This window comes from Chrysochloris asiatica, unplaced genomic scaffold (assembly GCF_000296735.1).
Source record: "Chrysochloris asiatica unplaced genomic scaffold, ChrAsi1.0 scaffold00120, whole genome shotgun sequence".
Lineage (NCBI taxonomy): Eukaryota > Metazoa > Chordata > Mammalia > Afrosoricida > Chrysochloridae > Chrysochloris > Chrysochloris asiatica.
In genome coordinates, this window is record NW_006408638.1 from 4,283,479 (window position 1) to 4,310,682 (window position 27,204).

General features: G+C 39.8%; 1 protein-coding gene across 2 annotated transcripts in view; it reads right to left on the reverse strand.

Annotated features, from left to right (window-relative positions):
• FILIP1L (filamin A interacting protein 1-like) overlaps positions 1–27,204 on the reverse strand; it is a 118,554-nt gene that overhangs the window by 14,210 nt on the left and 77,140 nt on the right. Inside the window, exon 1 of one of the 2 annotated variants that reach the window (XM_006868609.1) lies at positions 20,753–20,897. The exons of the other annotated variant lie outside the window; for it this stretch is intronic. The gene's annotated coding sequence lies outside the window, so the exon portion shown is untranslated. Of the gene's footprint in view, positions 1–20,752; positions 20,898–27,204 lie in introns of those variants that run through there. 2 annotated transcript variants of the gene reach the window in all.

Genomic DNA, 27,204 nt, shown 5'->3' on the forward strand with positions numbered 1-27,204 from the left:
GAAGTGAAACTAGGAGAACGGGAGAGAAGATGGTGGAATGAGAGTGAGGACATCTGTACAAGTATAATTAATTGCAAGGAGTCTGAATTATGTGTCAGTGTTGTCTGGTCTGCTAGGGAGCTTGTATATGAGAACTGGTGGATAGTAGTTGTTCATTTACTACCGCTCCATTTATACCTTCTCCCCTTTCTTTTTATTTTTCCATGCTAAAAATGATCTATTCAGATTTTTATTTTTATTTTTTGCCATTTACTTGGATGAATTTATTTTTGCCTAGTTTTGAATATATTGTAGCAATCAAGAGTGAGCTTTTCCACAGCCTGTTACTGTGAACACTAGCCCAGTTACTGTGCTAAATGGAGAGCTTACTCTTTGTGTTCTTTCCTCCCCACTTCCCTCAACTCTTCATAGGATTTTAATTTGAAGATGATTATCACATGAACATTTTTTTCTTTTATAGACCTTACATGGCACAAACCGCTGTGAGTTCAACTACTAGTCCAGATATTGGTGGTTTAAACCTACCTAAAGATGTCTCGGAAGACAGGCCTAGCAGACCTGGTAATCCACATCTTCAAGGTGCAGCCTTGAAGATCCATGGAGTTCTACTCTGCGCACATGGAGTTACCATGAGTTGGAATTGACTCTAAGGAAACTAACAATAGTACATCAATAAAACTAGCTTGTCTTTCAGCATATTGGGGTTTTATGGCCTTGGCAAACTAAAATTTTTGGCTGGATATCTCCCTGATCCTGGGTCTACTGCAGCCATGATGTCTTTCCCTATCGCCATTATTTGCTCTGTCCCTCTATCCCAGTATGTGATGCCTTGAATTGTCACAGGAGTGTGGGTTCTTTTAGTGTGAGATGGTAATGGTATTATTGGGCTAGCCCCAGGTTCCTAGCAATTTCATTATTACTCTGTGTATTTCTTCCTCCCTTTTCTGAACATGGTTGCTATGTTCATAACACATGTTCAATAACATGTTCATCAAGGCTGGTTTTGTACTCAGTGATTTGTGTTTTTCTGTATCTTAACTGTTTGTACCTATCTGGAGAATAGGGCTGATGTCCTCCCTGCTGCCCTAGTAATTCCCCAGCAGTAGATGCCAGTGAACAGTGCAGGAGCTGAGAGGCAAAGGGCAGAAGAGGGATGATGGTAGGGAGTAGGTACACACACCTGCACTGAAGCTTTGTGGGCAAGAGGCACTGGATTACTGTGGGAGATGACTCTGAAGCTCCATTTCTGCAATTGAATCCTGGCTTCTCCACTTGTACCCAGTGTGACTTGGACAAGCAGTTTAACCTCTACAAGTCTCATTTTATTCATCTGTAGGATGGGAACAATATTAAAGCCTCCTTCATGATAGGGGCAATCTAAGTAAAACAGTCCATACTAAGCCTACCTGGCATACAATGAGTATCACTTATCAGTAGAATTGCCTAATAGTACAAATCTTTAACATGCTTAGCTGCTCGCCGAAAGGGTAGAGGTTCATGTCTACTCAGAGACACCTCAGAAGAAAGTTCTGGTGATTTACTTCTAAAAAATCAGGCTTTAAATATCATTTGGGGCACATGGGTCGTCATAACTCAGAGTAGTCCATGGTAATTGGTTAGTTGGTAGGAAACTGTACCAATGGCAAGGCAACACACAAGAGCACTTTGGCTACAAGGGGTCATGTCACCTGGAGAGGATAGTCAGAACTCACTAAAGGATGAAAGATATGATTTACTGTGATCACATTTATTGTGACCTGCCTCTAGGTCATTCAGGGAAATTTTTTTTCAGCAATGTACATCTTAGTCATCATTTGAAGCCCGAGTTCTTGGTCTTGGCACTAACATTTTAGGCTGAATAATTCTTTGTTCTCTGTGTTGTAGGATGATTAGCAGTATCCTTGGCCTCTACTTGCTGGATGCCAGTAATACCTCAGTATACCCAACTCACCTATGACAGCTAAAAAATGTCTCAAGACATTGCCAAACATCACCTGGGATCAAAGGAACCCTGGTTGAAAATTACTGTTTTAGAGTATAATTAAGTTTTTGGAACTTATGCTAGATCCTGTGTGGTAGCTGTCTCTTCTTAATTCTTTATAATGTGCCCCTCATATTTATTTTGGATTAGCCACTATTTTTCTTTTCTCTTTTGTTCACAGATCTACTTTTCTGCTTTTCTCCCTTCCTGGAAGAAAATGATGCTTTGAATGTGCAGTATCCAATGAAATGCCAGAATACCAAAATGGATCCTAATAATTGCCCTTCCCAAGTCCTCTCTACGCTCTGTTCATCTTACCCCTGCTCTTCAGTGCTTGATTGTGAATATGTACTTTCTCTGCTGGGATCACATACTCAGAGAGATTCGTTTACTGGGGGGACCTAGAGGCGGGGTTAGCTGACTAATTTGACACAGACCTGGAGAGTACAACCTTTTTCTGGACATTCTACATTCAAAATGCAAAGATGGTTGAGAATATTTAATACTAATTTTTGAGCTCTTTGGGAAAAAATGCCATTGAAATATAAAGAATAACCAAATTAAGATCATTTGGGATTTTCATAGGAAAAAAATGTCATTGAAATATAAAGAATAACCAAATTAAGATCATTTGGGATTTTCATATATATAATTGGTTGGTTATATGCCGTGGAGTCGGTTCCAACTCATAGCGACCCTGGTATAGGGTTTCAGAGGCTGTAAATCTTTATGGGAGCAGAAAGCCTCATCTTTCTCCCACGGAACAGCTGGTAGTTTCGAACTGCTGACCTTGTGGTTTGCAGCCCAATTCATAACCACTACGCTACCAGAGCTCCAAAGATCATTTTGCTGACTTTTGACTTTTCAAGCAAATCTGGATTTCAGTCTTAGATGTTGACCCAAATCCCAAACTGAAATACTGGAATATTTTTAAATAAATACTTACATGTTTCAAAAATGTGTATTAAAAGGTGTATTACAAAGAGTTTTCTTCACCCCATCCTTATCTGTCCACTTCCCCCCTTGTCAACCCGAAACCACTAAAAGTAGTTATTTATATGTGCTTTTAGAGTTTCTTTATTAATACACAAGCAAATATTATAAGTAAAGCTTCTTACTCCCTTTTTCACACAAATAGTAACTTACTATAAACACTGTTTGATACCTTGCCTTTTTCAGTTAAGCATTTATTGGTGATCTTTCCATTAGATCAACGTTCTTAAACACAGGAGCAGGAAGAGGGACTACAAATCAACATGACTGCTCAATAAATCTTTGTAACTTCATGCTCAAAAGATTAGAATTTGTAGAGTTATATTATGGAATACTATCAAGAGGTATGAGAGTCCTATCCTATAATTTTCTGTTTTGAAACTTTTAATTTTATGCTACATTTTAGTAGTAAAGTTATTTGATTCATACAGTGCATTGGTGGTTGTAACTCTTATCTTATAATGTCTGCTGCATATAGCATCTGCATTTATTTTCTTAGATGAGAAACAAGCTCAGGCAGATAAAATGCCATGCAAGGCTACTGTTATGTTAGCCCTAAAACTAGAATGGACACCCCAATTCTTAGCTGTTGTTCAGAGCCAGATTTGGCTTCTAGAGGGAAGGAAGCAAGCATACTGGGTCTACTCTGTGCCATTTTATCTTCTTTAATTCTTAGCACAACCTTGTGAACTAAGTTATTATTCCCATTTTACACATGTGGTTGTTGGGGTGTTAAGTGCCACTGAGTCCATTCTGACTGTATGCAGTTTACTGGTGGGTTTGAAGCACCAACTGTGCAGTTAGCAGTCCAGTGCTCATCCCACAGCACCACACCAGGACCCCGTTTTACAAATGGGAGAAGAACAAAACCAAACCTAAGTTTTGTAGATGTTAAATAGTTTATCAACCAATACAAACACCAGACCACAACCAAAAGTCAGGGCCTATCTGGAAGAACGGACTAAAATGGATTTCAGAAAAGACTCTGAAACATGCTGCAGCATAGAGATGCTAAAGCAAATGAAAGAAATGAGGAAGTAAAAGAGTTGAGCTGCCCTGCTTGAGAATACAAAATCAAATACTATAACAAAATGTTCAAAGATCTGGAGTTAGAGAATCAAAAGGGAAGAACATGCTCAGCACTTCTCAAGCTGAAAGAACTGAAGAAAAAACTCAAGCCTTGACTTGCAATATCACAGAATTCTATGGGCAAAATATAGAATGATGCAGAAAGTATCAAAAAAAGATGGAAGGAATAGAGAGTTACTGTACCAAAAAAGAAATGGTTCATGTCCAAGCATCATTTCAAGAGATAGCATACAATCAAGAGCCAAAAGTACTGAAAGAAAGAAGTCCAAGGTGTACTGGAGGCACTCATCTATGTCAAGAAATTTGGAAGACAACTACCTGGTTAACTGATTGGAAAACATCCATATTTGTGCCCATTCCAAAGAGACAATATCATTAATACCACATGCAAGTAAAATTTTGCTACAGATAATTTTAAAATGGCTGCAACAGTACACTGACAGGGAACTGCCAGAGGTTCAAACTGGATTCAGATGAATAAAGGACTGGAATAAAGGACTGCTGATATCAGCTGGATCTTGGCTGAAAGCACAGAATACTAGAAACATGTTATGTTTACCTGTACTTTATAGACAGTGCAAAGACTTTTGAGTGTGTGGATCATGACAAGCTATGGACAACATTACGAAGAATGAGTATTCTGATACACTTAATTGTGAACATGAGGAATCTATACATAGATCAAGAGGCAGTTGTTCTAATAGAACAGGGGGACACTGAACGGTTTAAAACCAGGAACGGTGTGTGCCAGGTTTGTATTCTTTCTCCAAACTTATTCATTCTCTATGGTAAGCAAATAGTCTGAGAAGCTGGATTATATGAAGAACGTGGCATCAGGATTGGAGCAAGCCTCATTAACCTGTGGTATGCAGATGATATAACCTTGCTTACTGAAAGCAAAGAGGACTAAAAATACTTCTAATGAAGATCAAAGACTCCAGCTTTAAGTATGGGTTGCACCTCAATGTAAAGAAAGCAAAAGGCTCACCACTGGACCAATAAATAACATCAGGATAAGCGGAGAAAAGATTGAAGTTGTCAAAGACTTCATTTTGCCTGGATCTACTGTCCACATTCATGGAAGCAGCAGTCAAGAAATCAAACAGGTTTTTGCTGCACAAGACCTCTTTAAAGTGTTCAAGAGCAAAGATGTCAGTATGAGGACTACAGTGCACCTGACCCAAGCCATGGCATTTCCAATAGCTTCATATGCATGTGAAAGTTGGGACCGTGAATAAAGAAGACTGTGGAAGGATTGATGCATTTGAGTTATGATGTCAGAGAAGAATATTAAAAGTACCATCCACTGCTTAAAGAACAAATACGTGTTAGAAAAAGTACAGCCAGAATGCTCATTAGAAGCCACGATGGCAAGACTTCATGTCTCATACCTGAGACATATTATCAGGAGGAAATCAGTCCCTGGAGAAGAATATCATGCTTAGTCAAGTGGAGAGTCAGTGAAAAAGAGGAAGACCCCCCAATAAGATAGACTGGCACAGTGGCAGCAGCAATGAGCTCAAGCTTAACAACTACTGTGATGATGGCACAGGACCAGGTATTGTTACTTTCTGTTGTGCATAACGTCTCTATAGTTGGAACTGACTCGATAGGACCTAACAACAACAGTCTGAGCTCTGCTGGTACAACCTTAAGGCAACTGACTGCTAACCAAAAGATGGACAGTTTGGGTTCTACCAGCAGCTGCAGGGGAAAAGGCCTGGAGATCTGTTCCCGTAAAGATTAGAGCCTAGAGAACACTGTAAGGTGGTTCTACTCTGTCACATAGGGTCAGTAGGAGTCGGAATCAACTCAACAGCATGCAACATCTTATTGCAAAGACCGCTTTCTTTCCATTTCATCGGGCTGCAAGCTAGAAAGCCCAGACAGAGAATGCTGACCTCAGAAGAGTTTCCCCTTTCTTCCAGCCCTGTTTTTCCCGCCCCTGCACTCTCTGCCTTCACTCCAGGAGCCACAGTGCTCTTTTCCTTACCTCATCTAGTACCATCTGGAGTACTGTATTTTACTTATTTAATGGCTGTCTCGTTAACCAGAATGTAAACTCATGCAGGTTGATGTGTATGTGTGTGTGTTATTCAATTATTAGTCTGTTTCACTGTGTGCTATATTTTCAGCCAAAAACAGAACCTAATACTAATTGCTGTTGTTAAGTGCCATGGAATCAGTTCGGACTCATAGCAACCCTTGTAAAGGGTTTTTTAGGAGCGGCTGGTGAATTTGAACTGCCAGCCTTGCAGTATAGTGTTTATCCTACAGTGCTACATATTTGAACAAGGACATACTCTACTTTTGAACTAGGTACTATGTTGGGGAATAAACGTGTAACTGTAAGTAATTGACAGTTGTGGTAGTTAGTCCCTCTTCTCTACAGTTTGCGAATAGTAAGAGTTACCATTTAGTGAACAATTACTACATGCTAGTGATTTAGTCTTGAAAAGTCACATGAGATAAGATATGCTCCTTAAATAAGCAATAGATGCTCACAGAAATAATTTGCTAGTTAACTGGCAGAATCAGAATGTTGATTTAGTTTTGACTCCACATTCTGTGTCTCATCACCATGACCTCTAATCTACCTCCTGTCTCAGACACCTTAGGCACCATCCTCTCCTGTGAATTTGTGTGCTGTAATATTCTGCCTGTCAAGAGCACAGTCACCACCACTAACAATCTACTGTTTTGTCACAGTATTTTCTGTGCGCTCAGAGCTACTTGAGCCTTGATCATGAGACATTAGCAAATATTCTCTAAATGTAATAATATAGCAAGTTTAGTCATTTGGCATAAACTCATAATTATTTTTGGATGGCTTAGAAATTGTGGCTTTGCCAGTAATAACATCTCATGTTCCCCAGAGGAGGTGAATTTGTCATAAATGCCATTTCCGCAGAACATTTCAAGGAACTTAAAGTTCTCGGAAATACTTTTAACAGGCAGCCTTTTCTCAGGCAGACTTCAAGGGTATAATAGTCTATACTCTTACAAGTGTGTATGTATGTGTTTTATCTTATTAAGTTTATCTTATATATGCCTTTTATTCCTTAAAATTTATAGCTTGATGAATGTAGAAATGGCTTCTTTCAGAAATACCTTCTAATGTAGCTTCAGACTTTTCATGTTTAAATCTCATTAGTTCCTTTTCTCTCTTCCCAGACCCCAAGTTATTTTCATTCATATGTTGAAAATAGGTGTTTTAGAAAATTAGAATAATTCCTTTCTCTTAAAACTTATTCTTTCGTTGGATGCTGTCCTTTCTTTTATTCTCTTCCTCAAAATAAAAAATTACAATGAGTGTATCCTTTTCCAGATCTTTCTGTGCCAAAAAGAAAAAAAAATTTCCTTTTAAAAGCCCGTTTCTGGAACTTTTTTCACAAAGGCTTTCCTCCTTTATTTAGCTTTCAGAGGTTAATTCTCTGGTGATTGTTTTGTCGGATATAACATAAAATGCCAAGACAGAGACAAGTCATGTGCTGGAGTGCATGAGTTAACTGGTATTCACCCCTGGTAGTCTGGTTGCCTACACAGAGGCAGCGGCTAACCTGGTATGCTTGGGAAACCAAATGTTTCCTAACTTGTTAGTGGGAACTTCAAACTTTTGAGAGTTGGAAACCACAACAACAGACTTATGTTTTACTGTGGCTGTTGAATTCATATGGCTTGCCATAAGAATAAGATAGACAAGAGCCCAAAGAGTGTAAAATGTGAAACATTTTGATCCTTAGAGGAGTTCCTTTTTTCATTTTTCCATATTAGCTTAGTAAATCAGTAGGAAAAGGAGATTGGGAATAGGAAAACTTGGATGCCCACATCTAATAGCATTTAGAGGTCAGGGCAGTTAGAAGATGAAGTTAAGGCTTAGTTTGACATTCTGGTGAGGATGCTCACTGAACTGTTTTTATCCTTCTGTGAGCATCCTATCCTGTCTTTATCCTTCCCTACTTTGGCTAGTTACTTATGATGATTGGTTTAGTTCTTCCCTGTAATGTTTTGAAGAGCTGTAAGTTTGGGCCATATGTAAATTTTAATTACAGACAGTCATAGAGTATTCTAGACTCTTCTGGAACATAAATGTAAATGACTTTGTGTGTGTGTGTGGTCTGTGTTTCCTATATCCTCTTGCGTGCAGCGTAAAAATTAAAATTGTTTTGGTCACCTGACCCTTGTTTGGTTTTCCCTTGACTGGCAGTCCAGAGAGCATTTGGGTTACATTTTCCTGTTCTGCCACTTCTAAGCATTGAGAAGACAGAATGCATGGACACAGAGTTTGACCGAATTTCCTCTTCTCTAAGATGAGTGTGTTTTAGAGAATTTTAAGCTTGCAGTCAGGAGCAATTCCATCAAGTGGTCAGCAACAGGTCTGAAAGAGGTGAGAACAGTAACTTTGTACCCTACACCATGGCCCTTAGTGGGCTGCTGGCTTTGTCCCTGAGCAACAGTTTGATCCATTGAATTTGTACCTTTGACAACTGTTTTGTTATGGAGGAGTTAAAGAAAAGACTGTATTGTACCTCATGAGAGAGGGTAAACCATTTTAGCTTTTCAGTAATTGAAAAAAGTGTGCTTGAAACAGGCACTTTCAAAGCATGTTTGAGGTACACCCATTCATAGCTAAAAACAAAGATAAAAGCAAAACCCCAATTCTCAAATAAATGGAAAGCCACAGTAGCCGACCAAAATCTGCCACCTCATCTGCTTGTCACTTCAGTTGTAACACGGGGGAAATAATACAATGTCATCTCTGAAGTTTACAAAGCCTTTAATCCTCAAATGTCAGTTCTGCAAAATAACACTCTCAGCCCCACTAGCCTTTATAATAGATTCTTTCTTCCTTCTATTCCTGTATAACATTGTATATAAATTCATGTGTCAAAAATTTATGTTTCATTCCAGCAGAAGAGATTTTATGACTTGTCAAGTCTCAGTGGTTCCTAACTATATGGGAAACATAATTGGAATTTCATGGGATTTACATTTATTTTTAGTTCTTTATATGTGAAACATTTATTATATTTCAAGTCTATAAATGTGCTACAAAAGTAAAGAAGTGTATCGTTTTCGTATTCTGACATAATATTATGCTAAACTGAAAATATACTTAAACAAAATTTAACACTTAGATGTATTTTCTAGTAAGGAACTAAAATCTGAACAGACTTCTTAGCTTTCCAAAGGTAATCTGTATTGCGTGATCTATGCCATTTAGTCCAAGTTGTAAGATTTGTCATTCTGATTTGATTTTCATTTTCACATATGTGCCTCTCAGCTGTGGTAAGACATAGCAAAGTAAAGCTGGAGATCACAGTCCAAGGGAAGAGGCAGGGCAGACACCAGTATTTAGTGTTTTGCAGTCATCTTACTTCAGATGTCTCAGAGAGACATCTTTAGAAAAGCTCATTCATGTGGGTTTCTGACAGGAGGGATTCCCTTCGGTTGGGAAATCAGGATAAAGGCTAACCTATCTTTTCAGTGTGGCTGAGGTTGGTCACTAGTTGTTAAGTTGTCTTGTCATAGTGATCCTGTATAGGGTTTCCAAATAGCTGCCGGTAGGTTTGAACCACCAGCCTGGTGATTAGAAGTCCAGTGCTTATCCTACAGCACCAAACCAGGACAGTAGAGATGTGGCATTTTCTCCAACACGTTTAATCCTTGAATTCATTGTATGACTGGGTGGAAGAGAACAAGAGCTCTTCAGGACCAAGCATCCAATAAAACATCTCCTTCCTGGCTCTGAGGTTGAACCCCTTGTGCCTCAGCCTGGAGGAAACTTGTAGCATTAGATGACGAAGGAGCCATCCCTTAGGCTGCCCACATAACCTGAAGAGTAATCAAATCAGTTATTGGATGTTTGCTGTGGATATGGACTGTGTCAACTGCTTTATCCTCAGTTAATCTTTGATGAAGAAATGAAGTCACTGAAGATGCCTGCCTTTCTATGGAAGCCCAGGGAGTCATGACAGACAAATAATGAATTTAAAAATTAGAGACAGTGTTCTGATGCTGGCTCAAGCCCTTATTCTTCTTTACCCCAAATAATTCTACTTTCTGTAGCACCTGTTTATGTTTCAGTTCCCATGAACTGTCAGCCCACATGTCAGCCTTAATTTGTCTAACTGATGATTTCCCTTTTCTCTGAGCCTCTACCACTTTTAACAGTTTTATAACATACTCTGTATTATTTTATACCACTTTATTTTTCTGTGTATTATTTTTTAAAAAAGAGTGTGGTGTCTCTGTACGATAAGCATTAGACTGCTAATCACAAGGTCAGTGGTTCAGGCCCACTAGCTGCTCCGATAAAGATAAAGCTTTTTGTGCCAGAAAAGATTTACAGCCCTGGAAATCCTACATAGGGTTACTATGAGTCCAAACTGATTCAATGGCACTTAAAAACAAAAAGATTTAAAAGACCCTGGTGGCACCATGGGTTAAGCACTGGACTAACTGAAAGGTTGGTAGTTTGAACCCACCAGCTGCTCTGCAGAAGAAAGTTGTGGCAGTCTGCTTTCATAATAAGCATTTATATAGCTTGAGAAATTATGAAGTAGTTGTTCTACCTTGTTTTACAGGGTCACTATGAGTCAAAATCAGCATGACAGCAGTGAGTTATTTATATTAGGATTTGATACCTTTGGGTACCCAACATGGCTTGAATTTGGTATGTTCTTGTTTGAAAGATGAGAACCATTCATAGGCAAGTATGACCCCCTCAGGCTGTTGTTGTTAAATGCTGTCGAGTCAGTTCCAACTCATAGCGACCCTGTACAGGGTCTCTGAGGATTTGAACTGCTGGTGGCTTTGAACTGCCAACTTTGTGATTCATGTGTCTAAACTTCTCAGAATATACTCCTGTTTTATTCAAGCAGAAGGACACACACAGTTTTGCTTTCTTCTTTATTTCACTTCTGAGGAGGGAGAAATCCAGTGGAGTGGAGATTCTTAAATTTGTGATTCTTTGCTTAGCCTAATGAATTTTATGGAATTCTACGCTCTTGAACTTAGGGCACTGGGGGATGAAGCACTGGGCCACAAGGTAAGCAGTTCAAAATCACCAACCATTCCTTGGAAGCCCTATACCGACTTGACAGCACTTAACAACTAGTACTCGACTACGAGGTTGGTTTGAACCACAAAGTTGGTGGTTCAAACTCACCAGCCACTCCTCAGAAACCCTATAAAGGGTCATGATAGGTCAGAACTGACTTGACAGCACTTAACAACTCAAGAATAATCTTATGGGCATATTATCCATGGAGATGAGTAGAACTCCACATCAATTGACAAAGTTGCTCTTACCCTTATATGAAAAGTTTCTCTGCCTCATAAGGTCTCACGGATATGAAAACTTCCAACACTGTAGTTTGTTGTGGTTTTTTTTTTTTTAAGAATAATATGAGTGTAACCCAAGCCAAACCCATTGTCAACAAGTTAATTCCAACTTGTAGCAACCCTATAGGAAGAATAGAACTGCCCCATAGGGTTTCCAAGGCTGTAATCTTTATGACGGAGTCCTGTTGTGGCACTGCAGGATAAGGTTATGGGCTGCAAAGTTGGTTTGAACCTCAAGATCAGCGGTTCAAGCTTGCCAGCCGCTCTTCAGAAATCCTATGTAGAATCACTATGAGTTGGAACCGACTTGATGGCACTTTAAAACAAATCTTTGTGGAAGAAGACTAACACATCTTTCTCCCACACTGACTGTGTGTTCAAACCTCCCACCTTTCAATAGTTGAACACTTTCCCCACTGTGGTACCAGGACTCCTTATAGAAGTAAGAGGTATAGAAAGTTTAATGAAGTAACTGACTTGAACTTTTTTTTTTTTTTTTTACAAAGTAAATAATCCTTCCCTTTAGTGGCCAAGGGTTCATTTTCACAAACTCCAGACTGACTGGCCCCCTTCTGCCACATAACACACTAGCAAGCTAAGGCTAAGTAAGGGACTTCCACGGCATCTCACTGCATGGCCCTCTGTCTTCAGCAACAAGCCAGACACTTTCTCATGCTCTCCTCACGTTCCTAGGCCCAGCAGCATCTTCCTCTTCTTCAAATGCAACAGCAGCTTATTTTTACTTCAGTCTTGTCAGCCCAAATGTCATGAATGTTTTACATTCCTCTTATGATCTCTGCTCTGAGATTTGTTTTTGTTGTGAATAACTTTAAAAAGAATTTTTAAAAGACGGAGAGAAAAACTTAGTTCACCTTTTTTAAACTTATGTTCCAAGTCTGCTAGGCCACAAGACACGATGTAGTTGGCAGGTTTGCTTCTGTCAGAGTGGCCCATCTTGGATGGCCGTCCTCAGCTTTTGAGGCTGTTCTTGGTATAACAATATGGATGGCGCTCTCACAGGCTGAAGTAGTACCCAAAGTAAAATGAAGCCCACTGCTGTCCAGTGGACCCCATAGGACAGAGTTGAGCTGCTCCCTAGGGTTTCTGAGGCTGGTAATCTTTCTCCTGCAGAGCAGCTGCTGAGTTTAAACCCCGCTGCTCCACCAAGGCTCCTTCTAAGTACTACAGTGATGTTAATCTTATGTCTGTCCTTACGAGCAGACTTTTCCCACCATTTCTCCATTTTCTTTAACTGATTTGTGTCGATATGATCAGTAGCTTGTATTTTTATAGTCTCTGCCCTTCTTTATCAGCTTCCTCGGGGAATACTGTTGTTGTTAAGTGCTGTTGAGTCGGTTCTGACCCATAGTGACACACTGTATAGGGTTTCCTAGGAGTAACTGGTGAACTTGAACCACCAAACGTGCGATTCAAACTGACTTTTCAGTCCAGCACATTAACCCACAGCGCCCCACCAGGACTCCCACGGACTATTGCCCTCTATTTAATCCTTAGCTAGCATTGATACTTACAGGTGAATGATACTGCTTCCCACTTTTAGGCTTGTGGAAGTCAGAGCTGCAGGAGACTCAACCAGTGAATGGGTGAGAGTCAGGAACAGGATAACTTATTACTCATTATTCCGACTCTTTAGTGTCAGCACTGAGTAACACCATGTGCCCATGTCAATTCAGCACTACTACTCAGCAAGCTTGTAGTTTTTAAAAACATTCCCACGTTGCTTGTCTTTACTTAGTTACTATGTTCAAGTGACCTCTCTTATCTACATTGCTTTATCAGTCCATAAAGAAAGATACTTTAAAGAGCAGGGATGGGACCATGGCCACAGCTGGGTGCAAAAGACATTGGTAATCTTAGACCTTGTCATTAATGTGTCAGTCTGTGCCAGTAGGTGTAACTAAGGTCCATGCCAGGGTATGAAGAACTTAGTCACTAGGCATGCCATCCTGGTTTGTGCTTAGCAGTGCCTGGTGGGCGTGGTAGGTGTTGGCTGCTGATGAGGAGAGTTACCAGCCAGCTTCACAGGTTAGCATCTGAGTTACTTAAGTTGGTTACTATAGGAAAATCGCTTCTCTTTCTATAAAACCTGGAAGATGCACAGGGCACAGAAACCACAGAAACCTTGGAATCATAGTGTATGCTTGGGAAAGGGCATCTGCTGGTTTTCCGTTCCTGCAAAGACAAGCTGGGCTGCATCTTCCAGGCCCTAAACTGAGGCATAGAGATTAGAGAAATTCAGAGGAACTCGTCATTAAGAACAAAAACCACTGCACTCTGCTCTTTGTACTTTGCTTAGAGACCATTTCATGCCCCGGGGCACTTCACCTGGTACTCTGTCACCACCTTCACGCTCATTATTTTCAGGAGGGAGTTTATGTGAGATAGGTGGAGGTGGGCAAGAGAAGCATCTGACTTATTAGTCTTTCTACGCACCATATACCATATTTGTTGTTAAGTGTCGTGAAATCCGTTTCAACTCGGTAGCTGTTGACTTTGAACCACCAGTCTTTCTGTCAGCAGTCCTTTACTTAACCTACACCACCACACCAGGACTTCTCACATACCATATGGTGGTGATGGTGGTTGTGTACTGTGGAGTTGGTCTTGATTCATAGCTACCCTGTCTGTATAAGGTTTCTGAGGCCATAAATCTTTACTAGAGCAGAAAGCCTCATCTTTCTCCCATGGAGTGACTGGTAGATTCAAACTACTGACCTTTTAGTTAGCAGCCTAGCTCATAATTCACTCTGTTAACTAGGGCTTCTCACATACCCTAAATCAAATGATACCTGCCTTGACTTTGGAGCCTCAGCTGTTTCTAGTTTTTGTGTTTGTAAGTCAGCCCTGTGCATTTACTTCAAATAGTGGCAGAGGTATGTTTTGGCTTCTTAAAAAAATCTATAAGAAGGGACCCTTCCTAGCTCACTGTTTGCAGAAATACTAAAAATTTTTTTACCAAATGAGAAGCTTTAAGGCTGTAAATCTTCTGTTCATACGTTTACCCAACACTTTGTCTCAGTGACATACTTACCAAAACCCCAAACCCACTGCCACCAGTTCGGCTCCAACTCATGACAACCCTGTATAGGGTTTCCAAGGCTATAAATCTTTACGGGAACAGAAAGTCTTCTCTTTTTCCCATGGAAAAACCAGTGGGTTTAAACTGCTGGCCTTGTGGTCAGCTGCCTGTGCTTACTACACAGATCTACCAGGGCTCCTTAGCGAGATACTTTCTTAGGCACTGGATAAAGCTGGTTGCAAATCTGACAACCCTTGTCCTTATAGAGTTTATAGTTCAGTAACAACAAACCAGATCCAACTCAGTGTGACCTATATAGGACAGAGTAGAACTGCCCCACCAACAACCACATCTTTCTCTCACGGAGCAGCTAGTTGGTTTGAACTGCCAGCCTTCCCATTGACAGCTGAGCACTTAAACCACAGTGACACACAATAAATAAATAAGCAATGAATGTGTAATTTAGTGTAAAATTGCAAAGCAGGGTATCACCAACAATCTGCAGCTTTTATAAGTGACTTCCTTCTGTAGTTTTTTTTTTGGGGGGGCGGGCATTTTGACTGCATCGAGTCACTGAGATCTGGTAGCGAGCATGCTATCAGGGAGGTCTAGGGAATGCAAAATGTTAAGTTAGAAGATGCTAAGAAGAGGTCACCTGTCAAGTGAATGCCTTTGATCACAGAGTACACATACACTCCCTTTCCAAGGCTTCTTTCAGCTTCCAATCAGAGAGCTAGCTCGGCCACTCAGAGCACCTTAACTGCATTTATTATTTGTTTCCTTTGTCTCCCCTTTATCTTCAGCCTTCATTATTGTGATGCCCCTGAATGTCACAAATCGTATGTGTCAACTGCTAACCGAAATGTTAGCAGTGTAGACTCAACCAGGAGTACCATGGAAGTAATTTGCTCCTCTAAAGATTACAACCAAGAAAACGTATGGGGCAGTTCTACTCTGTAACACAAATGGGGTCCCCATAAGTGGGAATATACTTGAGGGCAACAGGTTTGGTTTTGCATTGTTGTAGCCTAGTTGAGGTGTCCTGGTGTAGCACTGTAGGGTAAGTAAGCACTGGACCGCAAGGTCTGTTTGAACCACAAGATCAGCAATTCAAATTTAACAGCCACTCCTTGGAAACCCTACACAGTAGGGTTGGGTAATGTCTGGCCCTGCCAAGGCAACCATATATAGTTCTAGCCATCACGTTGTTGTTAAGTGCCGTCGAGTCGGTTCTGACTCAGAGTGACCCTGTATAGGGTTTCCAGGGAGCAGCTGGTGAGCTTGAACTGCTGACCTTGCAGTTCAAATGGCTTTGTAGTTTGGCACATTAACCCACAGCGCCACACCAGGACTCCAGCCATCACACTGTTGTTGTTGTTAAGTGCCCTGGAGTTGGTTCCGACCCATAGCGACCCTGCACAGGGTTTCCAAGGCTGTAAATCTTTACGGGAGCGGAAAGCCTCATCTTTCTCCTGCGGAACAGCTGGTTGTTTCGAACTGCTGACCTTGCGATTCACAGCCCGATTCGTAACCACTACGCTACCAGAGCTCCTTAGCCATCACATTAGTGGTAAATTAATTAGATGTTTGATAAAATATAGCAGGCTGATTTTTAAGTTGATAATTTTGTATGGCTCCAAGCAAGATGTTACAAATTTTGGCACAAAAAAGATTCCCCACCTGTGCTATGAGGCGGAACAGACTCAATGGCACATAACAACAGCCTAGTTGAACTGTATTGACTGTTACCTCTCTTCTTTCCCTTTGGTTCCTTACTGTTTTTACTTATCAAGAGAGGTTTGAGGATTTTCACTTACTTTTTTAATGGCTTTTTTTTTTTTTTTTTCAGTCCAATAATCTTCTGGGGATTCTGTTCTATTTTTCTACTACAAGTTAAGGAGAAATGAAAGGTAGGCGGAGGCCCAAAAAGGAGTACCCCTATAGACATCAGTTTCTCCTGCATAGTGAAGAATTTGGATGTGATACCCTCCAACACCTCTTCCAATTAGGAAGTTCCATGAACATTCCCTGCTGGGTATGCGTGTAAGTGTGCAGACTCTCTGGAGTCGGGGGCATTCTACTGTCCATATGAAAGAACTTACTTAGCAAGGCATTTCTCAGACTTCCATCTGTGGAGTTCAGTGTTTGCTATTTTGAAGGAACACAGGATCTCTTTTACTGATAATAACTATGCTCTAGACTGAAAACAAGGAGCTCTGGTAGCGTAGTGGTTATAAGTCGAGTTGCTAACCTCAAGGTCAGCAGTTCGAAACTACCTGCTGTTCCACGGGACAAAGATGAGGCTTTCTGCTCCCGTAAAGATTTATAACCTCGGAAACCCTATTCAGGGTCACTGTGAGTCGGAACTGACTCCAGTGGTGTGGCGCTGTGCAATAAACATTAGACTGCTAACCAGAAGGTCGGAGGTTCAAACCCACCAGCTGCTGCTCAGAAACAGGGTCACTATAAGTCGGAATTGACTCAATGGCATTTAACAACACCAAGGCTAGAAAACAATAGTAATTTTAAACAGAAACAACTAATTGGGCATTGTCTTTACATTTGCCTATCCCATGATACACAAGTATGTAGATACAAGTGCCTACATACTTACATACCTCCTTAGCTATCTCCCTCCCAGAAGCACATCTTTTTTTTTTCTTAAGTGTCTTTAAGAGTTAATCTTATTTTGGATCAGTAAGACCTAAGAGAACAAGTATGAAGAGGGAGTGCTTCTCTCATATCTGAAAAAGAACCAAGGGACTTTCCTTGCAAAGCTTTCTCACCTTTGTTTACCCACTTGGCGGCTATATTAGTGCAGATAAAAGTCGTGGTTGGTGAGGGTCAGGGAGGAGAGCAAAGCTGTATTTAAGAAGAAGGATATGAGAGGGTTTCCAGTAGTGCTAGAGAGGACCCACGAGGAATCAGTACACTTACAATGATTCAACAAGTGAATGTCCTGCCTTACACTTCAGAAGTAGAAACTGACCAGCCAGAGGAGACTCTGTAAATCTTTGTAGCACACATTAATTAAGTATCAGAAAGGGAACACAGAAGTGATTGGCTTGGTGGCTCAGGCATACTCTGGTTATGGCAGAAGCAACCATAGAAATATTTCTTTAATGGGTTTGTAATGCTGGCTGTATATGCAAGTGTCTTTTCGTCTTTAAATCCTATGGAGTCCAGGTGTGGCACTGTGAGATCAAGCACTGGACCGCAAGGTTGATTTGAACCACAAAGTCAGTGGTTCAAACTCACCAGCCGCTCCTTGAAAACTCTATACAGGGTTGCTATGAGTCAGAACCAACTTGATGACACTTAACAACATAAACAATAGAAACTAAACAATTAGTTTAAATTGAAGTAAAATATATTGTTGTTGTTGTTAAGTGCTGTCAAGTCAGTTCCAACCCATAGCAACTCCGTATAGGGTTTCCAAGGAGCAGCTGGTGAGCCTGAGCCACCGACCTTGTGGTTCAAACTGACATTGTAGTCCAGTGCATTAACCTGCAGTGCCACACCAGGGCTCCAAATATATAGTCAAATCCAATTTAAATAATCCCTAAAAATCATTTAAAATGAGTGACATGCCCAAGAGAATACAGTGGGATGTGTTAGATTTTTCCAAGATACTGATTTTGTAAGCAACAGATGGGACATTTCAGTTCCTGACACAGATTGAGACCAATATTGCTTTACATCCTCTGATTATTACTCCACAATACCCAATCTTTTATAAACAGTTCTCTTCCAGCTCCTCTTCCTCTTTCCCTAAAATAGGAGACCTACATTTTATTTTTCTTCTGTTCATTTTATAAAGCTTTTGCTTTGTCAGAACATGGCCTAAGAAGAATTACCTTAATTATATTAAAATCCATTTATTTACCAAAGGTAATTTTTTGGAGGGGAAGGAGGAACAGAAAACCCTAAAACATCCCTGTGAGAAGACAAATTAATGAGAACTGCAAGTTGATGTGGAAATTAAGGTCAAGGCTTGATTTGTGTCTTTCATACTGGCTGTTACTGTACACCCCAAACCAGCATTAGGGAAATATCACAAAAATACTAGTGCTTAACAGTTAGGTTAGTCACCATAAAGGGACGACAATATTCCCCATTCTTAAGCACACACACAAAAACGTGCTCTATTTACAAGTGTAAAATTCACATTTATTCAGTCAAAAACATGTTATTTCATCATATAGACTTGTCCCAAGGACCAAGAAATGCTCACCCATACAGACCACTGTGAGATAATGTATCCATGATAGCTCTTGTTTAACTTTCAGTTTTTAAAGGGATCTGAATGGGTGATTGTTCTCTGAAGCATGCTTTAAAGTTAATAAATAGGAAAAGGTGTGTGGAATATTGAAGTGTATCATTTAAACATTTTTTTAAAAAGTGATATTTGCCTGCTTAAAAAATCTAAATTGCAGACTCTGGATAACACAGCTGTTAGAGCTTTGATAGAGGTTATGATTTTCAACAGTTGAGCTATAGTTTATGGTACAGATGTTACTTTGGGTTTGACTGAAACAATAATTAATGGTTTCTGTTTCCCTCCTCTATTAGATTCAAAAAAGCAGAATAACCTTTTTCCCAAGGCAGGAATTTTTTTCAGTTTCCAATTACAGCCTATATCAAATAAACAACTTTTCAACTGCATATTCCGTACTTCTCCAGTGTGACCTGGGTGTTGGCCCCTCTCTCTCTTCTCATTATGTAGGCTTTTCCCTAGCTTTCATAGAATAGTTTTGGAGAAATCCTTACTTCTCAGTGCTAACCTGCAGTTTATATAGCTTAGCTTCAGACCAAATAACATATAATTTTTTCTTTCAGAATACTAAAACTAAGACTTGTATTGTGACAAACAAAATTAGCAACACAAAAACTCCCAAGCCTCTTATGAAGCAAAAATGATACAGACCAATGTCATATATATATTTTAAATCTTAACCACAGGAATTACTAGAAAAATACATATAGATTCCAAATTTTGAGCATGTAAAAGAAATGGTATATTTCTGGTGATAAATAAATCTTCTAGAATATGACTTTTTTCATCTGACAATGCAATATATGCAAAATCTGAATTTATTATCATATACATCTCTGATAGTTATGGTACTCTGTTCTTTAAAACTTTTATTCTACATCCAGACTGATCTTATATGTTAATTCAAATGACAACAATATTAAGAATTTTTCATGCTTAGAGTGACCCAACAAAACCAACAACCCATGAATTCTGACTTTGCACTGTGTATACTTACAAAGCATATAAAGGTTATTTTAAAAGGTTATTAATCCTGTCACACAGTTCCTGAGTTTTATTTTACAATATGGTCAGGCCAGATAAAGTCTGAGTGATAAATCATTCTTCATCTCCTATTCCAAGTTTAAAACTTGGCATAGAATATCTTTCATTTTTAGTCCATCTGCTAATTTTTGTTTCGAAAAGTAAATAAAATTTTGCAGATTTTCAGCATCTGATTTGTGTTCAATAATCATACTGTAAGGTTAATTTATAATAAGAACCTGCTCAAGGTTTAGATGTAATGGTTCAAAATTCTTCTGTAAGTTTTTCCTCGTAAATTCATAAACATTTTATATAATAAACTATCATCCAGAGAAGATAACCTTATCTGTAATTTTTCATGTGGTTTGCTACTTATTCAGTGACTACAGCTGAAGTAATAAGAACTTAAAACTGTTACAGTTCCTTATATAAATTAGCATATACTATCAAGACGAAACAGCGTCTATAAGATTTTTTTTTTTAAGCTTAAAAATAGTTTTTCATTTTAAGCACGAGTCATCCTAGCCTTAAAATGTATTACTAACAAGGGGGCGGGGGGGACGAACAAATCCACTACAATGTAGCAGTGTTTCGCACTCTGTTCTTTAGAAAGGCATAAAGGAGTTTTCGTAAATCTCCAGGAAAAGATATGATCAGAACATAGAGTTGTATTACAATACACCCCCACCCCTGTCCCTAAAGATTTCTTAATACAGGCAGGATTCAATGTGTAACTCACTTGGAAAGCGTATGTTGTAGTCTTCCCCAGCCTCTCAACATTTAAACTTAAATCCCAAATCTGTTTTATCCGTTGCAGAAAACTTTGAAAGTTTTTGTGTGAACTGGAAAAAGTTTTGAACCTAGAGTTCATTGAACGATCTTAGCGAAACCTGTCTAGAGTTGGTGGTGCTGAGATAACTTGAAAAGCCACCTACGGACATACTAGCCTGGCTCTCGGACAGCGGTGCCCCTTGGTGGAGCAGAGCAGCTCTCCTGGGCTTACCTGAGATGCCCGCACCGGGCCAGGCGGGGGCCAGGCCGGAGCCGCTGTCGCGCGGCGCGGCGCGGCGCTGAGCTGCGCTGTGAGCCGGCTGTGCGCGCTCCGGGAGCCGCCCGAACAATGCGAGCTGGGCGCTGAGCGCGCCCGGCCTATGGGAGTTACGTCACTGCGCTGCCTTATAAGGCGCTCCGCGTGTGCGGCGCGGGCGGTGGGGGCGCCGGTGACAAACAGACCCTATGCGGCCGGCCGCACAGCCTCTCGCATTTTCGCATCGGCTTCTAAGAACGGACAGTCGCTCCCCGGTTCCCTGCGGAGAGGAATGGGCGGCGGGGCAGTGACGCCGGCGCCCTCCTGCTGGGCTCACCAAGTCATTGGGGGTCATGGACCATCCTAGCCTCTAATGTTTCTAACCTCTAGGTCCTGAAAGTTTCTGTTATTAGTTTGGTTTTTTAAAACACACGGTTTGTAATTCTTATTTGTTGTTAAGTGCCTTCGAGTCAGTTCCGACTCATAGCTACACTGTATAAGGTTTCCAAGGAGCTAATTTAAAGGTTTGTAATACATTTTTGTTACATTAGATTTTTGATTGTGAAGGGGAGGCGCAAGAGGAAGGAAAAGTCATTTTTTGGAGACGTTTCTGAGGGTGATTTAGACTTCAAACCTTCCTTTCCTTTTTGTAAAGAGTAGGGGTCCTCAGAGGATAGTGTTTTATTTCCTGATGATGTAACTACCAAACAATTCTTCAAGTGATGATGGGAAGGCCAGATGAAATCTGATTTTTTTCAGTGTTTTCCATGAAAGAACCTCCCAGTTCCTCATTTCTGCATGCCTGTGTTTTAGCTAAAGCATTTAAAACTAATCAGTTTACTTGGTTGGGAAAATATTCTTAAAGAAATGAAGTGTTTTGTTCAGAATAGATAAAGTACAAAAATAGACGGTAAGTTGATTTTAATGCATTTGTTTTCTTCCACTAGCGAAACAAAACAGAATAAAAAATAAAGACATGGGGGGGGGGCGGAGAAACAAGTCAAACACTTATCACTGATTTAAGCCAGTTGTCCGCTAGTGTAGGGCAAATTTAGTTGTATAAATCCTATTTCTGATAAATGAGATTTAGTCTCCTATTAGGCAGATCGGTAAGAGAAGTGATCTCAAAAGCCGTAACACAACTATATGACTCTGCTAAATAAATTAGGGACAAGACTGCCATATTTGTATGAATTGAGTAGTTTTAATCGCATGAGTGTATTCAAAATCTCTGTTTAAGTTACATTAAAATAGGATTGCTTCCTATTATGATGTACATATGTCTATAGAATTGTTTCCATATGTTTGTCAAACAAGAATAATGAAAATGTGCTTGCTTGTTTTCTTTGTTGTGGGGTGGAGAATAACTGGTTGCAAAAAGTGTGTATAGTTAGTGAAAATGGTGTGAAATAAAGACAGAATAATCGTGTGTTTGCTAAACTCTGAGCTCACTTTGACAGTTCTTCCAGATCACTCTTTATCTATCTACTGGGAATCCTAAATTAAACTAACTCCTGCTTTTCAAATAGACTGTTTTTGGAGAAGTGAATGACCATACCCTTCAGCTGAACCTACCAGCTGCTCTTCAGAAACACTATACAGGGTTGCTATGGGTAAGAACCAACTTGACAGCACTTACCAACAACAACTAGTATTTTAGATGTTGGTTTGTTAGTTTTAATGCTCTATATTTGTGAAGTGCATTATCTTTTCAGTCTCCTAAAAAGTATAATTCACATTCTTATGAACAGTTCTTCTTGAGACTTTTATATTAGATTTGTTATTACAAATGAAAGAAATGATGATTAAGAAAGTTACATGAGGCATAAGCATTGACAACTTGGCTCAAAACTGATACCACAAACTGTCTTTAATCCAAAACTAATCTTCTATAGCTTGTTTTGCCTCCTTTTCCTCTGATGGCCAAGTGGGTTTCCTTACATTGACAATGTCTTTTATTTTTTTCTTTCTCATATTTTGTACTCACTCTGTCTTTATTTTCATTCTACTGACTTCCCACTTCCCTGTGAAACAGGTTAATATTATTTCCTCCTTTTCTTAAATTGGAGTAATTGAAGAATGGAAAAATTAAATGTATAAAATACTTGTCTAGGATTCTTCAAGAGTGACTGGTGGGTTTGAACTGTGGACCTTGTGGCAATTAGTCCAGTGCTTATCCTACAGTACCACACCACAGCTGTAAACTGTCCCACAGGATTTCCAAAGTTCAAATTTTTACAGAAGTCAACTGTCATATGTTTCTCCCATGGAGTGGTTAGTGGGTCCGAACCACCTACCTTTTGATTAGTAGCTGACTGCTTCAATCATTTTGCCAACAGGGCTCTTCAGAAACCAGTGTTGTTGTTGTTGTTGTTGTTATGTCATTTTTCGGAAACCCAGTGTAGGAGGATTCCTGAGGAGCGACTGGTGAGTTTGAACTGCCAACCTTGTGTTTCAAATTGACCTTACAGCCCTGTGCTTATCATACAGCGCCATACCAGAAGTCCTCAGGAACCTATAGTAACTCTTCATTGACTTCTTAGATCATGACAGTCTGTATGCATTCTGTCATTTAATCTAAGTATTGTACTGCTAACCACAAGGTTGGCAGATCAAACTCACCAGTAGCTCCTCAGAAACCCTATACAGGAACCGACTCGATTGCACTTAACAACAACAAACAAACTACCTAAATAAATAAAAAATAAAAAAAATAATAAGCAATTTAGGGATTTGAACCAGTGTGTTATACATTCAACTGTAATCCTATCTTCTCTCCATTGTTGTTATTGTGTGCCCTTGAGTTGTCTTCTACTAATAGTGACCCTATAGACGGTTTCCAAGAGCAGCTGGTGGGTTTGACGTGCCAACCTTGCAGTTATCAGTCTAGTACTTATCCTACAGCTCCTTTGTTTGTTCCAAATCTCTCACAGGTGTTGTTGATAAAGGAGTGTTGTGATTTAATTGAGCAGTTTGTATGTTTATTTTCATGATTGAATGTTGAAATCAGAAAAGTGAAGATTCTCCTTTTTCACAAGTTACACACCAGAGCGACTCTGGTGGTGGTTCTGTTGTACACTGAGTAACCCCTAGTAGAAGTCATTCACATTTGGATTTGTATATTTATTGAGTTTTCTGGAAGGTGGCAGCACAGTGTCTTGTTCAAATACAATTGGATAAAACACAGTTTTTCTACCAGACAGATAGTCAAGGATCTTGAAGAAGGGAGACCTTTATTTAATTGACTGAAGAACACCCTTGTTTGCATACCACAAACTTTCACCTGCATTGGCATTGTGGTTCATTGCCTACATGAGTAAACAAGTAGACTTTTCATTCCCTCATTGTACCTGCATTTTCTTTTAGAAGTAATTTACGTTCTCTTTTCTTCTGTCATATGTTTACTATGAAAAGAATAGAATTATAACCACTGTACCTCAGTCTTGGCTGAGAAAATGTTACTTTACAGCCTGGTGTTGTTAAGTGTCATTGAGTTGATTCCAACTTATAGTGACCCTGTATAGAGTTACCGAGGAGCAGCTGGTGAGTTTGAACTGCTGACCTTGCCGTTTAGACCTACCTTGAGAGGTCGACTGCTTATCCTGTGGTGCTACAGCAGAATTCCATTTCCTGGCCTACTTCTGTCCAATTGCTATATCTCTCTCTGCATTTTATAATCAGGAAATTCCAGTATACCTGCAAATTAAGGTTCCTTCTACAATTTGTAACATGAGTAATAGCTTTAAGTTGTTATTTGGAAATAGTACAAAGAAACTTTTCCACCCAGCTAATTGCTTTCTAATATGGAATAAGGGGTTTATAGGTGGAAAGTCTGGAGACAGGGAGAAATCAACTAGATAGAATTGCGTGAAGTTGTTTGTTTGTTTTTAATGTCAATTTAAAACAGCTGAATATCAGCAGTTTTCTATAGTTCAGACTATGGAGGTTATTGCAATGGCCACAGCCACTTCTGTACTTCCTAATGGCAGTCACCACTGGCAGTAATGACAATGCCATCATTGGTGGAAGTTCTGATCCACCAGCCGCTCTTGGAATTTGTCTCTAAACAGGGTTGCTATGAGTTATAACCAACTCGACAACACACAACAACAACAGGCATGGCGAGTCAGTTCTCCCTGTGAAGTGAATGCTTTTATTTCCTTTCACCTCTGACTTCCCTGACTGCTGCTCCTTGCAACTTGTAAAGCCCTTCAGTCATCCAATTAAGTACCAGAGAAGTAGTGTTCATAATTAATCGAAACTTTCTTGGAGCTGCACACAAGGAGTGGCAGGTTCTATTCCCTAGAAGTTAACTTTCAATGTTTGACATCTTTGTCTTTACGAAGTAAGATATGTGGAAGCATTATAACATGCACACACACCCAAAGTTCATATTATAGGCAAGGTCCTGTATGAAAAGCAGGTTGGGCACAAATCCAGGAGAGCATGGAGAGAGGCAGAGTTCATTGATCCTGTGCTGCATTAGGCCACAGTTGGGGTGGCCAGAGTGTGAGCCTTTGGTGCTAATACCTTCTGGCCTGTTGTGACACTCCACTGGCAGCCTTCTTGCAAAGCAGGTGTGCACTGGGCTGAGTGGCCCATCTGCTGTGATATAACTTAAGAGCCAAAGGGGAAATCTAAGGATGAAAGCACTTTCTGTGCTGTGGACCAATCATTTTTCTAACCAAACTTTTCCTTTCAATCTGCTTTTTGTTCCTCACAAGCCTCCTGTCTGACTTTGTACACACAGATGCCACACAAAATGTACCCCATCCTTGGGCATTGCAGCATTTACACTACACCAAGAGCTTTTATCCAGCAGTTAAATGGTAGCAACTAACTTGGACTTACATATAGACCCTGTACAGCCCATCTCATGTTCCAGTCTCCACAGTCATTGAACTTTGTAGAGACACGTCAAGAGCTCCTACTCAGATTTCAGCTGAGTTTGAGTTTAGATCAGAAATGGTTCCCCTTATAAATCAGACTGACTATAGTAACAATGTCAGTGGTGATACTAGGCAATGGGGAGTGCTTTACTAATAGGAAAAAGAATAATATTTTCTTACTTTAAAAATTAAGAACAAATCTTAAAAGTCATTCCTTTTTTCATTTCAAAAGTAATAGGTATCATAATTTGGAAAATACAGAAAAGTGGGAAAAAATTTTACACACAGGCCTACAATTTGAATAGTAACACTATTAACTGAATGTACTGTGAGGTGTGTGTGTTGTGCATCTTTTTATCTTTATTATATTTTAATCATGTTGGCTCATTTAAAAGTGCATATGCTACCGAAGACTGGTGGTCCTCAAGCTAACCACTGCCTGCTAGCCATTAACTGCCATGGTTTTTATTCCAAACCAAGTGAAGCAAGGAGAAGCCCATATTCCATATGGAATCTTCTGTTAACAAGAGGCCTCCTGGTCTTGGTTTATACAGAGTGCTGTGACTTGGCTGTGGACTTCTAGTGGGTATACCAATAGGTGAGAGAATGAAGAACTGATACTATAGTGCCACCATAAGAATATAAATGAGAAGCAGGAAAAGCCTGCTGTTTAGGTCCAGTCCATTTGCTTATTTATTCCTGCAAATATTTTGTGTTTCCTTGGTAACTAATAATAGTTTTGAGAAATTGTTGAACTCACAAGTATCACTGTAGGAGTAAAAACCCTCGAATCACAGAAATTAGAGATGGAAAAGACCTATTAGGTCATCTTCTGTATCCATTGCCAGTACAGATTGTTCTTAAGACTTTGTCCAGCCTGCTTTTTAAAGGGACCCTGTCAAATAGTTTGTGCCTTGTATCTTTTTAAAGTGATATACTTTTAAAGAAGCCACTCAGACAGAAACTTTTCCATATATATGTGGAGCATTTTTTATTTCAGGGTAAATGTATGTGGAGAAAGATCTATTGGTACAAAGTACAGTCAAATAGGTTTTATAGTTGAAAGTCAGTGGAAACACTTTAGAATGCCACCGAAACAGTTGACAACTAAAGGTCAGTAAATTTGATTTATGTATTTTCTCTCATCATTGTAAACTCAAATATAGCAATGACCGAGAATAAACTTTTAATCGTATATAAACACATTGAGGAACTAAGGAAGTAAAGCATTTGTTGTTGCTTGTGGTGGTTGTGTGCCACTGAGTCAGTTCTGACTCACAATGGCCCTGCATAGGGTTTCCAAGGCTGCAAATCTTTATGGGAGCAGAAAGCCTCATCTTTCTCCCGTGGAGCTACTAGTAGATTCAAACTACTGACCTTGCTGTTAGCAGTCCAACTCATAATCCACTACACTACCAGGGCTCCTTAATAAAGCGTCTAGGACGTTAACAACAACAACAAAAGAGGTCAAGTGAGCCCTTTAAAAAAGATGATTTTTATGAAGGAGATAGTTTATAACCCCCACTCCTATCCCATTTC